Raw genomic sequence first — 13,848 nt, forward strand, 5'->3', positions numbered from 1 at the left:
ACATGAATTGTTTTGTTGGGTGAGTGAATTCAGTCTTGCAGAAGAACACAGATACAGTGAGGGAAAAAAGTATTTGATCCCCTGCTGATTTTGTACGTTTGCCCACTGACAAATAAATTATCTGTCTATAATTTTAATGTTAGGTTTATTTGAACAGTGAGAGGCAGAATACCAACAACAAAAATCCAGAAAAACATGTCAAAAATTGTATAAATTGATTTGCATTTTAATGAGGGAAATAAGTATTTGACCCCCTCTCAATCAGAAAGATTTCTGGCTCCCATGTGTCTTTTATACAGGTAACGAGCTGAGATTAGGAGCACACTCTTAAAGGGAGAAGCGATCAATCAATCAGATTCCAAACTCTCCACCATGGCCAAGACCAAAGAGCTCTCCAAGGATGTCAGGGACAAGATTGTAGAACTACACAAGGCTGGAATGGGCTACAAGACCATCGCCAAGCAGCTTGGTGAGAAGGTGACAACAGTTGGTGCGATTATTCGCAAATGGAAGAAACACAAAAGAACTGTCAATCTCCCTTGGCCTGGGGCCCCATGCAAGATCTCACCTCGTGGAGTTGCAATGATCAGGAGAACGGTGAGGAATCAGCCCAGAACTACACGGGAAGATCTTGTCAACGATCTCAAGGCAGCTGGGACCATAGTCACCAAGAAAACAATTGGTAACACACTACGCCGTGAAGGACTGAAATCCTGCAGCGCCCGCAAGGTCCCCCTGCTCAAGAAAGCACATATACATGCCCGTCTGAAGTTTGCCAATGAACATCTGAATGATTCAGAGGACGACTGGATGAAAGTGTTGTGGTCAGATGAGACCAAAATGGAGCTATTTGGCATCCATTCAACTCGCCGTGTTTGTAGGAGGAGGAATGCTGCCTATGAACCCAAGAACACCATCCCCACCATCAAACATGGAGGTGAAAACATTATGCTTTGGGGGTGTTTTTCTGCTAAGGGAACAAGACAACTTCACCGCATCAAAGGGACGATGGACGGGGCCATGTACCGTCAAATCTTGGGTGAGAACCGCCTTCCCTCAGCCAGGGCATTGAAAATGGGTCGTGGATGGGTATTCCAGCATGACAATGATCCAAAACACACGGCCAAGGCAACAAAGGAGTGGCTCAAAAAGCACATTAAGGTCCTGGAGTGGCCTAGCCAGTCCCGTAGAAAATCTGTGGAGGGAGCTGAAGGTTCGAGTTGCCAAACGTCAGCCTCGAAAACTTAATGACTTGGAGAAGATCTGCAAAGAGGAGTGGGACAAAATCCCTCCTGAGATGTGTGCAAACCTGGTGGCCAACTACAAGAAACGTCTGACCTCTGTGATTGCCAACAAGGGTTTTGCCACCAAGTACTAAGTCCTGTTTTGCAGAGGGGTCAAATACTTATTTTTTTGTTGTTATTCTGTTTCTCACTGTTCAAATAATCCTACCATTAAAGTTATAGACTGATCATTTCTTTGTCAGTGGGAAAACGTACAAAATCAGCAGGGGATCAAATACTTTTTTCCCTCACTGTACATACATTTAGGCACACACACACGCACACGCACACACACACACACACACACACACACACACACACACACACACACACACACACACACACACACACACACACACACACACAGGAGGGGATTTTCCTCTACTAAAACCTTTCACTGTTTCAAATGATGTACTACAATGTAAAGTTGTTAGACCAGATTCAATTTAGTTGAACATTCTATACCTCTCTCCTTCAGTTTGTATAGCCCTAGTATACTACATAGGAAAAGGGAAAGAGGGTAAATTAATTCATTCATTCAAACATTTTTCATTTTTCTACGACCGAGAGAGATCGCTTTATTAATTTCCCTTTTCCTCCTGCCTCTACCTACCTTCTGTAGCTTTTGGCTTTGTCGAAGATGATGACAGATTCAAGGGTCTTTAGTGGGGAACCGAGCACTTGAGATTTTCCTGAGGGTGTAGTAGATGGGAGACCCCTGAGCAGAGCTCACCTGATAGAGCCCTGAGAGGTGTCTCATCAAAAGACCCCTTTTACCACATAAACCAGACAATGAGCGCAGGGAGACGATTCTAGGGGCTTGTGCTCAACAGGCACCGGTGACAACAGAACCCTTAATAATCTCATGACAAAAGCCAAAAGGCATCATCCTATTAACCAGTGTGCCTGGGCGCTAATATGAGCTACTGCCCAGGAGCCTTTCATAGGGCTCAGTGCTATTAAAGGGGGTCTAAAACAGCCAGCGGGAACCTAGGGCCCATTCACCTTTCATCTGCCAGGCTGTTGTTTGGCCCACTATAGCTGAGGCCGACTCAAGATGTTAGTGATCTCATTATGGTGCTTGTGAAAAACACCCGCCAAAATTTGACCATCATCTCCCTTTTCTTTCTTTCTTTCTTTCTCTTTCTTTCTTTCTTTCCGATTTCAAATCTCAGGATAATTTCTTCTTTCTTCATCAGTGGCTCCAGTGCCTTGTGCACCCATAAATCGATTATCGGCAAATATGTCAATTTTTCGTAGAAGTTTAGTCATCCTTACCCCCTGTTGCACCTCTTTCTTATCTTTTCTTTTCATGGAGGGAATATTCAATGAACAGTCCGAGCCTGAAAAGCAAGCCGCCACCGAGAGTCCCGGCTCCACAAAAAAATGTTCAGATTTCTCATTTAGTTGTCTTTATGCTGCTAGCGCCATGTGGTCCTTGAAGGTGTTGAAAACATGGGAAGCGCCGGAGGGATCAGAGCGGCCTCATTAGCATCGGCTCAGAATTGGAGTGGCCGGGGCTGTATGGCGAGGCCTACTCCTCCGCTGGGTCCGAGACAGCCGCCAGTGGTGCGCCTTGCCTTCGTCCCTCATTGTGCTTTTGTGTCCTTTCAAGTTCTTTTTTTGTCATGTCGTCTGGGTTGTTTTCCTAAGATCCGAGGTTGCCAAAAGGATCATGGGAAAAAAACAATAACATCATCGCCTTCCTGTACTTTGACCGCGTTCTTAATGAGAAATTCCTTGGGATTTGTTTCTAAATTATTAAAGAAGTCCCTTTCAGTGAATGCTTGTGGCTCCTCTTCACACCGTTTTGCGATATATGGTCCTAAAGCCTTATGTGTATCATAAAGAGAAGCCAAGATCAGTCAAAATTGCCAACGGTGCAAGATGGACAAGCATGGCCGAAGGTCTATTCCAAAGGGTCCAATATCAGACAAAATACGAGGCAGGTTTGCAGGCAAAGCAAGATAAATGTGAGAAGCCGTGTTAACATAGGCCTACCCGTGCAAATATATAAACTTACCTTCGAAAAGCTTGACAGAACTCTTATTTATTTAACGCAGACAGCATATTGACGTCAATATTTGTGAGGGAGATAGGACGATAGAGGTGTACATTGCCAAGCATCATTTTGTTAACCTTTTCAAGTTGTGGTGAAATGTGAAATGGATAAAGGTCTCAGTGGAAGGGTTTATCTACTAAATCCTGGTGGTTGGCCCAGCTATCTTGGACAATGACCCCAAAGAATGTCAACAGCTCATTTCCACAAGAGCTGGGAGGGAGCTATAATCTGCTGCTGCTCAAAAGCCCATATCTCAAACACTGAATTAAAAAAAACGTTCTGGTATCGTTATGCAGGCCATCTCCTCTCCCCTTGACAATCTGCATTTGATTGAACAGCATTAGCTCCAGGTGAAAAAAAAGGCTTTAAAGTCACCAGACATGACATGCATCAATACAATGTTCATTCCCTTTCCTATCTTTATCTGTAATACACAATCAATCTATGTTCTCAGAAGTTACCGATTTTTGGGGCCTTTAAAGGCTAACATTTCTGAATGATTATTACAATAATGTTTCATCAATGTTTACAGCAAATCAAATAAATAGGATTCCCAGCATTACAACTGTTGTCCCCTGAACACCATTACAAAATGCATGCCACCATCACCATCAGAGAGAAAGTGCATGGAGGACGGAGGGATGAGGCAAATCCAAAAACACTTAAAAATTGTCATTAGTGTCGAGCAACATCCTTTCATTAGCGAGTTTATCAGAGCAACCAGCCATAGGAGGGAGGTTCATGCACCCTTGAGCACAAAGACTCAAGTTGTTCTACATTTACAGAATCATTTAACTTATTTTAATTATTCTTTAAATTACAATTGCAAATAAAGTCGCCGCCTGTGGTTATGCATGGCCTGGAAAAAGAGCAACATTTTTAATGATTACTTTCCTCGTTCCTAACTAATCTCCGAGGGGGAAAGAAATGAATGAAAAAGGGGCGATTTCTCTGTCTGCTACTTTAGTGGAGAGGCCATCAGTCGTCAGCTACACGGACTGCTCAGGACCAGATGTCGCAGAACTGACCAACAATTGGGCCTAAAATAGAGGGAGGGTGGGGGGAAGGGAGGAGGCTCGAATAAATTAATTGCTAATTTCTCAGTCTTTGATGGAATTAGGCTCACTCCTTTCCCCCATGTGCTGTGTGAATGTCCATGCGTTAAATGTTTTTTCTTCTTCTTTCTTTCTCCCTCTGCTTTCTTGACGGTTAAGGGCCACCCAGAGGAGAGCGAGTGATGCAAAACCGAGGAGTAATCCCTCTGTTTATCTCGGCTTCGAGGCTCGGCCCCAACCCTGCTTCTATTATCCCACGGATTTAAGGCAAACTTTCATTTATTGGCTGGCCTCAGTTTTCTATCCAACTCTGTTGCCTGAGCTCGGGACCCCCCAGCCCCCCCAGCCCCCTATTCCAATGGATTTGCATAGAGCAACAATGCATGTTGCCGGGGCACTGATTAGTCAGCGGTGGGACGACGCTCCTCGTATGCGTGGTTTGCCCAGGCACACATGGCTATGGAAGAATGTTGGGCTCCGGGGGGGGAAGAAGCAGCACCTGCGTGACATATCTAGGCCCGGCCAGCCACCAGATCAGGCCTCCCTCTGCCTCAGCCAACCAGATGCAGCAAGAGTGTGGAAATGTTGGCTAGATTGACACCAATAGTGATCAAGTAGACTTAATGCAACTCTGTCTATAAGCCTCTGATCACAACTGGCTAATGACTATACACTACTTTTGTCAATATCTAGCAAACAAATACCTCTTCAAAGCAATTCTACTACTACAACAAATTTGAGTTTAGCTCACACATATTCCTCAGAAAGGTGGTTCTACTGATGCTCATCTGGCCGTTGCTTGTGAGAGGGTCCATGGGAGAGTGTATTGGGGACGGTGGCCATATGTTGTGTAGGGCCCTTGGTGTGAGACTGCAGACTATTAATTCAACAGTGCTCCAGATGAGTGCTGACAGAACAGCAGGGAACACAATGTAAAGATAAGCCTGTAGAGACCTGAATGTAAAAGCCTCTTCACCTGCAGGTAAATAAGACTCAGACCACCCATCCCCACACCCAAACATACAGGCCTTATCGCTCTCCTAGCACAGGCCATACACTTCCCATCACACTACAGACGCACAGAGAGAAAAAGAGAACGGTGGAAACGAGTGGATGAGAAAGAGAGAAGTGAATGAGAGGAGGAAGAAGAAGACATGAAAAGAGGAGTGAAAACAGAGGTGAAAAGACATTAAGGAAAAGAGCGATAGAGCGAGAGCGCAAGCAAGCAGAGAGGTGGAAAGAAGAGATAGCTAGTCAGTCAGTTCTACTACAGTCTGTTGACAGTACCAATTTAATTAGCATAATTGGCTCCGCCTCCCCCATTAGCACCGGGCTGTTTGGCTCCCCAGGGCATGTGTTAGAACAAATTTGAGCAGTGTCATATTGCACGCGTTTCAGCAGGGCCGACAGGGTTAGCCTCACATTAGCTTAATGAATGAATCTGCCGCGCTAATGGCTGCGCTAACACCATTAGTCTACGGCAAAGCATCTGGAGGAAGAATTCCAACAGGGAGTTTTTTTCCCCTTTTCCATCTCCTTGAATTGTTTAAAGATAGCTAGGGGAAGGCAAAAGCTCTTCCCGAAATACAAGAGGGTAATTTCCTTCCCTATTACCTTATCTCTTATGTCATGTGCTGGTTTAACTGGTATTAGCTGCTTGTTGCACCAACATGGGCCTGGCTCGAAAGGCAAGGTACCTGGTGCTATACTTGTCAAATGGGAGGGGGGGCAACACCTGAAATAAATAACTTGAATGTTAACTGTTAAATTGAAGTAATAAATATAGTTTAACATTAGGCCTGCTTACCAAGAATAGCCCTGCAAAACAAAGATGTGAATATGTTTACAAGAAAACGATCAATTGCATTACAAGTCCTGGAGTCTGGATGTCTATCATTCAAAATCCACTCTAGGCTAAAGGAAATAACAACTACTTAAGGAATGGAATGGCTAGTTTAGCAAGTCAATGAAGGGGCATCATTAGCAGGCTCCCAGTCATTGACCATTAACTGATATAAGCGTCTTGATCAGTTTACATGTCAATGGATCCCTTAATGGACCACATAAATCAAATTCAATTACACTGTCAGATACATAATTTGTAAACAAAATGATGATCAATTAGGCAAAGTTACCCTGTCCTCACCTAATGATACTATGCTTTGGCTTCTTCTACTTTAGATGTGGCAGAATGTGTCATCCTTCTCCCAAAAAACATTGAGGAAACAAATGTGGATTCAATGAACGGACTATCAAGATTAGGAAAACAGTATCACCTTTCAATTGATTAAAATGAGGGTGGTAATGGGTTGGTCAATACACATGGATTGTTCATAAAGCACATCAATGCTATGGGGGGGAATGTTAGCCTGCTTTTTATATAAAAAATTGGAGACTTGAACAAAATGCTCTGGATTGTTGTTAACAGTGATCCTTTGCCAAACAGATTTGATAGACATTGAAAACCCTAGTATGAAATTCCTATCTATGACAATATGGTCAATTCTGAAGAAGATGCTGCAAGATTAAAAGACGAAGAATCCTGTCACAATATTTCCATTAAGATGATACAATGAGCTCCAATCACTGTCCTATTTTTGGCAATGTGCTGTTGCCATGCCAAATTTCACCAGCTTATTGCTGACATCAATATTCAGCAGCTGAAGAAAGCCTCACATGCAATGCAAGGTCCTTATGATAAGGGTTGGCTGGCTTGCTATATCAAAATATCAATATCATTTTTCTCAGTTGGCTCTATCGCTTCTAAGCACCCCCAAAATACCCGCCCCCACCACCACCTGCCCCCGTACGCTACGGATCCCTCCCAGTCCCACCCCCTCCAGCTCCCCTCCCATTCCACCAAACCAATGCTTTTTATCTGCAGATTTTCAGACAATGCCTGGAGGATCCCGTTGCCTAATCTTCTCTATCCCCCATCCCTTTATCCCACTGTTAAAGAATGTTTGAAAAGGGTGACATCGAAACTAAAAAAGAAGAGTGAAAAAAATCACAGCAACATCTGTGGTAAAATGGGTTTGGGAGGATGGATGGGTGGGGAGGGGGGGATGGGTGGGGAGGGGGGGATGGGTGGAGAATTTGCAAATAAACAAATAAAACGGCTTTCGTTCTAGATTATATAATTTGCGTATTGCATTCCGTGTGAAATGCTGGCGTTTGTGGAGTTTATGTGTCCGCCAAACAATGCTGAAGTAATACCAAAAATACCAAACCCTATTAATCTTACTAAATGTCATTCCAGTGAATATAAAACATACTTCTTCAAACTTCTACAGTTCTATTAACACGTCTATATGTTCATCTCTTATGTTGTCTGTCTGTATGATTTTCCCTTCTAATTTTAAGAAATTCACAATTCGATATTGGTATCTCCTTCTAACAAAACATGCTCAAATCATTAGACAAAATGAGCATCTATAAACATTCTGTAATTTCATCTCCAACTTTGCCTGTTAAGGAGTTTTTAAATATGGAAAAAAAAGAATTCCAAAAAAGCTCCACCCAACAATGTCAGCATTATTTAAAAACCAAATGGTGACACAGATAAATTAATACAAAACAAATCAACTGAAAATCCCAGGCAGGCAAAAATATGTCAAATATCTAGTTAATGCCCAAATAAACAAGTAGCTATGTCAGCCCTGCACTTCACATCACAGACCTTCTTCCACTCACAACTTGGAAGGGTATTATGTTTAAAACACTTTATTCCTCCCTTACTTCGGATAGATTATACTAGTTATCCCATTAAAGTTTAGTAAAAATGCCATTCTTGTGTCTTTAAGCTCTTGCATAGGAGGTCAATAAGACTAGCCTCCGCTTACAAGACTGGCCTGGGTGTAATCTGTGCCGAACTTACATTAATTAAATGGTAAGCTTCTTTAGCAATACGTTCCTAAAGGAACTTGGCTGATAATATACTTAAAGCTGGGTGCGGGCTGTTTGTTTCAGAGCCAGCAGACATTTAGCCATGCATCTCACGTACGGCGGCTTAAACCTTGGGCTAAAACCAGGGACTTGACAATGAGCACGCCGGCTGGCACAAGAAGTGCATTTTCAACTTATCAAAGCAAAACATATTCGTGCTCAATATATGTATTTTTTTCTCATGTAGTTGTTATTTTACATAATATTCACAGTTTAAATTGTGAGAACGAATGCAAAAAACAAACAGAATTTAAATAAATAAGGATAGAAAGTAAAAGCCTGAGAGTCATCTAGGAAACTTTTAAGTTGAGGGCCTGTGTAAAATTAAATTAATATACCTGTTTTTATTTTAATGCATATAGAGGTTAGGACATGTCCGTCTACCATGAAAGGTTTGCTGTGTGTGTGTGTGTGTGTGTGTGTGTGTGTGTGTGTGTGTGTGTGTGTGTGTGTGTGTGTGTGTGTGTGTGTGTGTGTGTGTGTGTGTGTGTGTGTGTGTGTTTCTTTCTGTAGTAAAAAATACAATCCCCCAAATCTGGCATTTAGCAAATTCAACTATTGTTTTGTTATCACAAATATGAATACCTCTAATAGTATTATTTCCCAGTGTTATTTTCCAGTAACCCCTGATGAAAGACTAACAAGTTAATTAAATATGCTGGCTGCTCTGAGCTCTCTGGTGAGCATCGTTAAGGCACTACTGTAATTAACGGTAGTTAGAGAGGGAATTCCCCAACCAACGATTAGGAAATTGAACTATTACCAATTACTATTTAATATGGAGGACAACAAAAGCAGCCACAATATCCTTAAAGGGCAATTGTGCAAAAACCTACTTAATTATGTAAAGTAGCATGTTAAATCACTCAACTTAGCCCTGAATCAAAAACCTCATACCGTCATCTTTTTTTATATCATATTCATGCAGGCAGAGAAATAGGTTTAACTGTGATACACAACTTTGTTTCTGCCTAACTACACCTCAACAGTCATGGATGGAGGAAAGACCGAAATAAAAGTCTGACTTTCTTCTATGAGGAGTCTCTGTTCTGAGCCCACTCCCCATGGCAGCACCCCCTGCCTGCTCTCTCTCCAAAGAGCCTCCACTCCCCTGCGGTCTATCAAATATCACCCCTCACAAATCAATTTTACACATGATCGCCCCCTCCCTCACTCCTCCTGCTGCCCCGCCCGCCGGCCCCTCCCCACTAATTAAGTGGCGAAATTAGCATATATATGATATCAATGGTAAACATCACTCGGCTGGTAATTCACAAACGCTCATGGATAATGGGAGGGTTGAACACCTATTAACCCTGTGCCAACAGCACTGGGGCAGGTAGGGAAATTCCCTAACCTTGCTGTATCTCCCCGAGGAGATACTAAGGAAGGCTCCTAGGATCTGGCATAGCATTGGCTGTAATGATTTCAATGATGTATCTTGACAAAATTGAACACTGTCATGTAAATTCGGTAGTTGAACTGAATCAATTACAATTGTTCTACTATGTTTTCTTAACACAATAAACCACATTTAAAGCAGCTGCAATTGTTTCATTTTAACGATGAACATTAATAACTCTCACACAGACACACACACACACCAATGTGTTTTGATAGTAAATCACGCTGCGGCTAGGGTGCGTGACTAATGAGGCGAGCTGCAGTGGTGACACAGGCAGTTATCAGGCCCTATGCAACCTACAACATAACAACAGCAGTGGCCCTTAGCATAGGAACAATCACCAATGGAGGGCGGAGGGGGGTTCTCCCCAAGCCCCATTCTCTTGCCTCCAGGGGCATGGGGATACTCATTCCTCCTGGGGACAGGGAAGCTGTTTATCCTCCTCCTTTAGCCCTAAAACCCCACAAAGAAACATTCAAGGCCCTAAGACTTTGCATAGGATCGGGCTGTGTATCTCGGGGGAGAGGGAACTACAGTACATCTAAATAAAACACCATCAACATGGTGACAAAAAACGGCAACAAAAACAGCTTTGTCCTTATTTAGAGCACAAAGAGAGAGACAGAGAGAGAGACAGAGAGAGCGAGAGGGAGACTTCGATCTTCAGCCTGCTGGGATTTGACAGCAAAAAAAATATTCTACATTTAAAATCAATTAACTGGCAGCCTGTCCTGACTCTGTACCCCCACACACAATCCTGGGGGCATCTTCAACCAAATCGTCCCTTTCCAAAAAGGTCACGGTCAACACGACTGCTCCGTGAGCTGCACCGAGGAGTGGGATTAGGCCTTGTTCCTGAGCTTTGCTGCTCTTTAATCTAAAACCATAATATACACTGCAACCTTCCCCGGCAGTCAGTTGCTCATCGGCATAGGAGATAAACCTCTGGCTCAAGCGCTCGGGTGCCAGAGGCCACTCAAACAAATGGTATTTGTTTAAATTCCCCCAAGCCCTCTGGAGGCCTAATGATGCAAACACCACAGAGTAGTGGAGCAATCTGAGGGGGTTAAGAACGTCCAGTGTCTACACAGGAACAGGCGTGAATCATATCACTCAGGGGTGCCTCTTGTAATGATATGCGCAGTCTTCAATTGGAGGTATTGAATATCATTCAGAGGGGATCATGAAGACCATGCATATGATACTGATATGATCCTCTGTTGATTGGGTGGAAAATGGGTTGACTGGGTCCAGGATTCGTGGATGATGGGAGGGAGAGTTAAAGACATCATCAGCTGGGTCTGCTGGGATCCACAGGAAAGTGATGCAAAGGCTCCAGAACAATCAATAGAATAATCCAGGTGGCTGGTAGGTGATAATAACAGGAAAGCCGTGTCCCAATTGGTCCAATCTAAGACACTTAAAAGGATAGTAAAACTAAAATAAAGTGGTACCTTTTTTTTTAGACTTACCTTGGTGTTGTCCAGACAGTCACCAATCCGGAAAATACATTTTTCATCTATGGTAACTACAGATGTCCTCCAGTTCCATAGGATTGTTAGTAGTTGGTGGTCCAAAACTGGCCCAATCCAGGAGTTTAAACTGGTCCAAAACTGGCCCAATCAAAGAGTAAAAACGGGTTCAAAAAACTGGCCCATACAGCAGACTGCGCTAACAAAAAGAGCAGAGTGTGGATGCCGGCTGTGTAGTGGCAGGCAGCTTGGCAGAGCCGTGTGTTAACGGTGATTGACGAGCGGTTAATGATGAGCATCCACCGTGTTGGAGTCTGAGGTAGAATGGCCAGGGGTTACCAAGGTCACTGGTAAGGGCTCCCCAGTCAAAGAGCTTGTTCAGGACAACCAATAACGACTAATTAACAAGCTGATACTGTCAGTCAATGCGTCTCTATTTCAATGGGAAGGAGGCCAGAGACAACGTCAAAAATAGAGCTTGTGAGAAATCATTTTCTCTGCTCTCTCTCATTACAGCCACATTTTTTTGATGTACTGAGGGAATATTATCCCGGATATTGACAGTCAAAACAACACTAAACAAGAGCGAGATGGTAAAAATAAAACATGATCGGGGAAACGGGCCAAGTCTCCAAGCTGAATGTTAAACAGGGCTGGTCATGGTTATGAAGATTGGTCGTTCTTCTGTACCACCGGTCTGGTTTGGTCATGGGCGAAGTGTCGTTAATCCCTTTCTGTGTGAGTCCAGGGATTCCCACTTTGCCTTAACGATGTAAACAAAGATGGCCGACAAGAAATTCAATAAACATGCCCAGGGTGCGTTTGGGAGGAAGGAGATCATTTAATTCCACAAACCAAAAGGTTGTTCATTCAGCACAAGGACTGCTGTTGAGAAGAGCCCTCTTGACTTACCGTACTCTTATAAAGGTCTTCCATAAAATAGCAACTGCTGACAGAAAGTTATCTTCTTCGAACATCCCAAGAACTTCACATGAACAAAGATAATGACAAACACAATTGTATAAAGCACAGACCAATGAATGCACACTAAAAACAACACTTCAGGAACATAATACACAGGAGCATTATACTATATAGGTAAGACAGTCCTTGTATTCATCTAGCCAGTAAGACCTAACATTTAGATGTGATGTGATTAATAGCCATGCCAATACTATGTTTAAGAAATATGTTCACATATATAACACTTAAAGCTGCAATATGTAACTTTTTGGGCGACCCAAGCAAATTCACAAAGAAATGTGTTTTATAGATCTGTCATTTGCATTGAAAGCAAGTCTAAGAAGTGGTATATCTGTTCTATGTGCACTATTTATAGGCTTCCCGTTCTTACATTTTTATTTTTTGCTTACTTTCGATTTTGTACACCAATTTCAAACAGCTGAAAATACAATATTTTTGCTTATGAAAAATAGATTTCACTGCGGTTTAGATGGTCCCAATGATTCTCTGCACTATACTTTCTTGTTAAGTCATATAAACTGAAATTAGGCGAACCATTATAATTTTTGCAACCAGGAAATGGACTATGCAGAAATCGCTCTTTAAATGTACTTTCCTTTTATGACATGTTGCTACATTGTCCTTACCATAGTCATAGACCAGTGGAGATTGACACACACCATTCTCTTTCTCTGTGACTTTCCAGAAACCACAGCGGAGGAGGGGGGCTTTGGAACCTCGTTGAAATCCAAAGCAATTTAGCTCTATCTTTTTAGAGCTTAACAATACAAGCACAGAAAACTAATTAGGTACATTTCGCCCATTTCCATGTTAATGTTTTGTTTGTTGCCATTGTTTGGCCACACAATGGGCCCAGATGCTAATGAGGGAGTCCCAATAACAGGGGCCTAATGGGCAGGCCGCTCATGGCCATTAGCCCAGAGGCTCTGGTGGTGCAACCCTCCCCTCAGGGAGCAACGGATGCATTTTAAGGCCTAGCTGGGGCTTAACGAAGGCAGGTTACAACGCATAAAGAGAGAGAAACCCAACCGTCAACAAACCCCTCTGTCTTGTGGGGGCCTGAATGACACTAGTTCATCTTTCGCTGATCAGATAGGAGTGATTGTGCATTTGTGTTGGTGCATGAGTGTGTGTGTGAGAGAGATAGTGTGGTGTGTGTGTGTGTGTGTGTGTGTGTGTGTGTGTGTGTGTGTGTGTGTGTGTGTGTGTGCGTGCGTGCGTGCGTGCGTGCGTGCGTGCGTGCGTGCGTGTGTGTGACAAATAGTGTGGGGAATGTGCTTGTGCATTAATTCTCACTTATCACCACTTCCTTTCAACGCAAACATACACGTCACCTGTTCTCACCGGGTCTAAGACTAATGGCAAACAAGAGCAAAGCTTATTGCAAACAAGCACTTCATGGACAGTAGGTCTGAAATGACACTCACCCAAGCAGTCTTCTTGTCGCTGTGTGTGACCGTGCCACCTACAATCCTGCAACAACGAAAATAAGTGCAAATGGTTATATCGCTCTGAGATCAACATCTAAAGCATTTAGAATTTGAATTGCTAATACATGTTTTGCCTTCGGTGAAGAACAGGTAGAATGACAATAGTTGCTAAAGGTTTGTGTCCGTATTGAAGTGTCACTCTATGTAAATAT

At 43.0% G+C, this 13,848-nt stretch overlaps 1 protein-coding gene across 1 annotated transcript in view; it reads right to left on the reverse strand.

Annotated features, from left to right (window-relative positions):
* The window catches only part of LOC127932283 (homeobox protein OTX1 B-like), a 45,119-nt gene that overhangs the window by 30,990 nt on the left and 281 nt on the right, over positions 1 to 13,848 (reverse strand). The window contains exon 2 of the mRNA XM_052527487.1: positions 13,634 to 13,679. The gene's annotated coding sequence lies outside the window, so the exon portion shown is untranslated. The remainder of the gene's footprint in view (positions 1 to 13,633; positions 13,680 to 13,848) is intronic.

This window comes from Oncorhynchus keta, chromosome 10 (genome assembly GCF_023373465.1).
Source record: "Oncorhynchus keta strain PuntledgeMale-10-30-2019 chromosome 10, Oket_V2, whole genome shotgun sequence".
Lineage (NCBI taxonomy): Eukaryota > Metazoa > Chordata > Actinopteri > Salmoniformes > Salmonidae > Oncorhynchus > Oncorhynchus keta.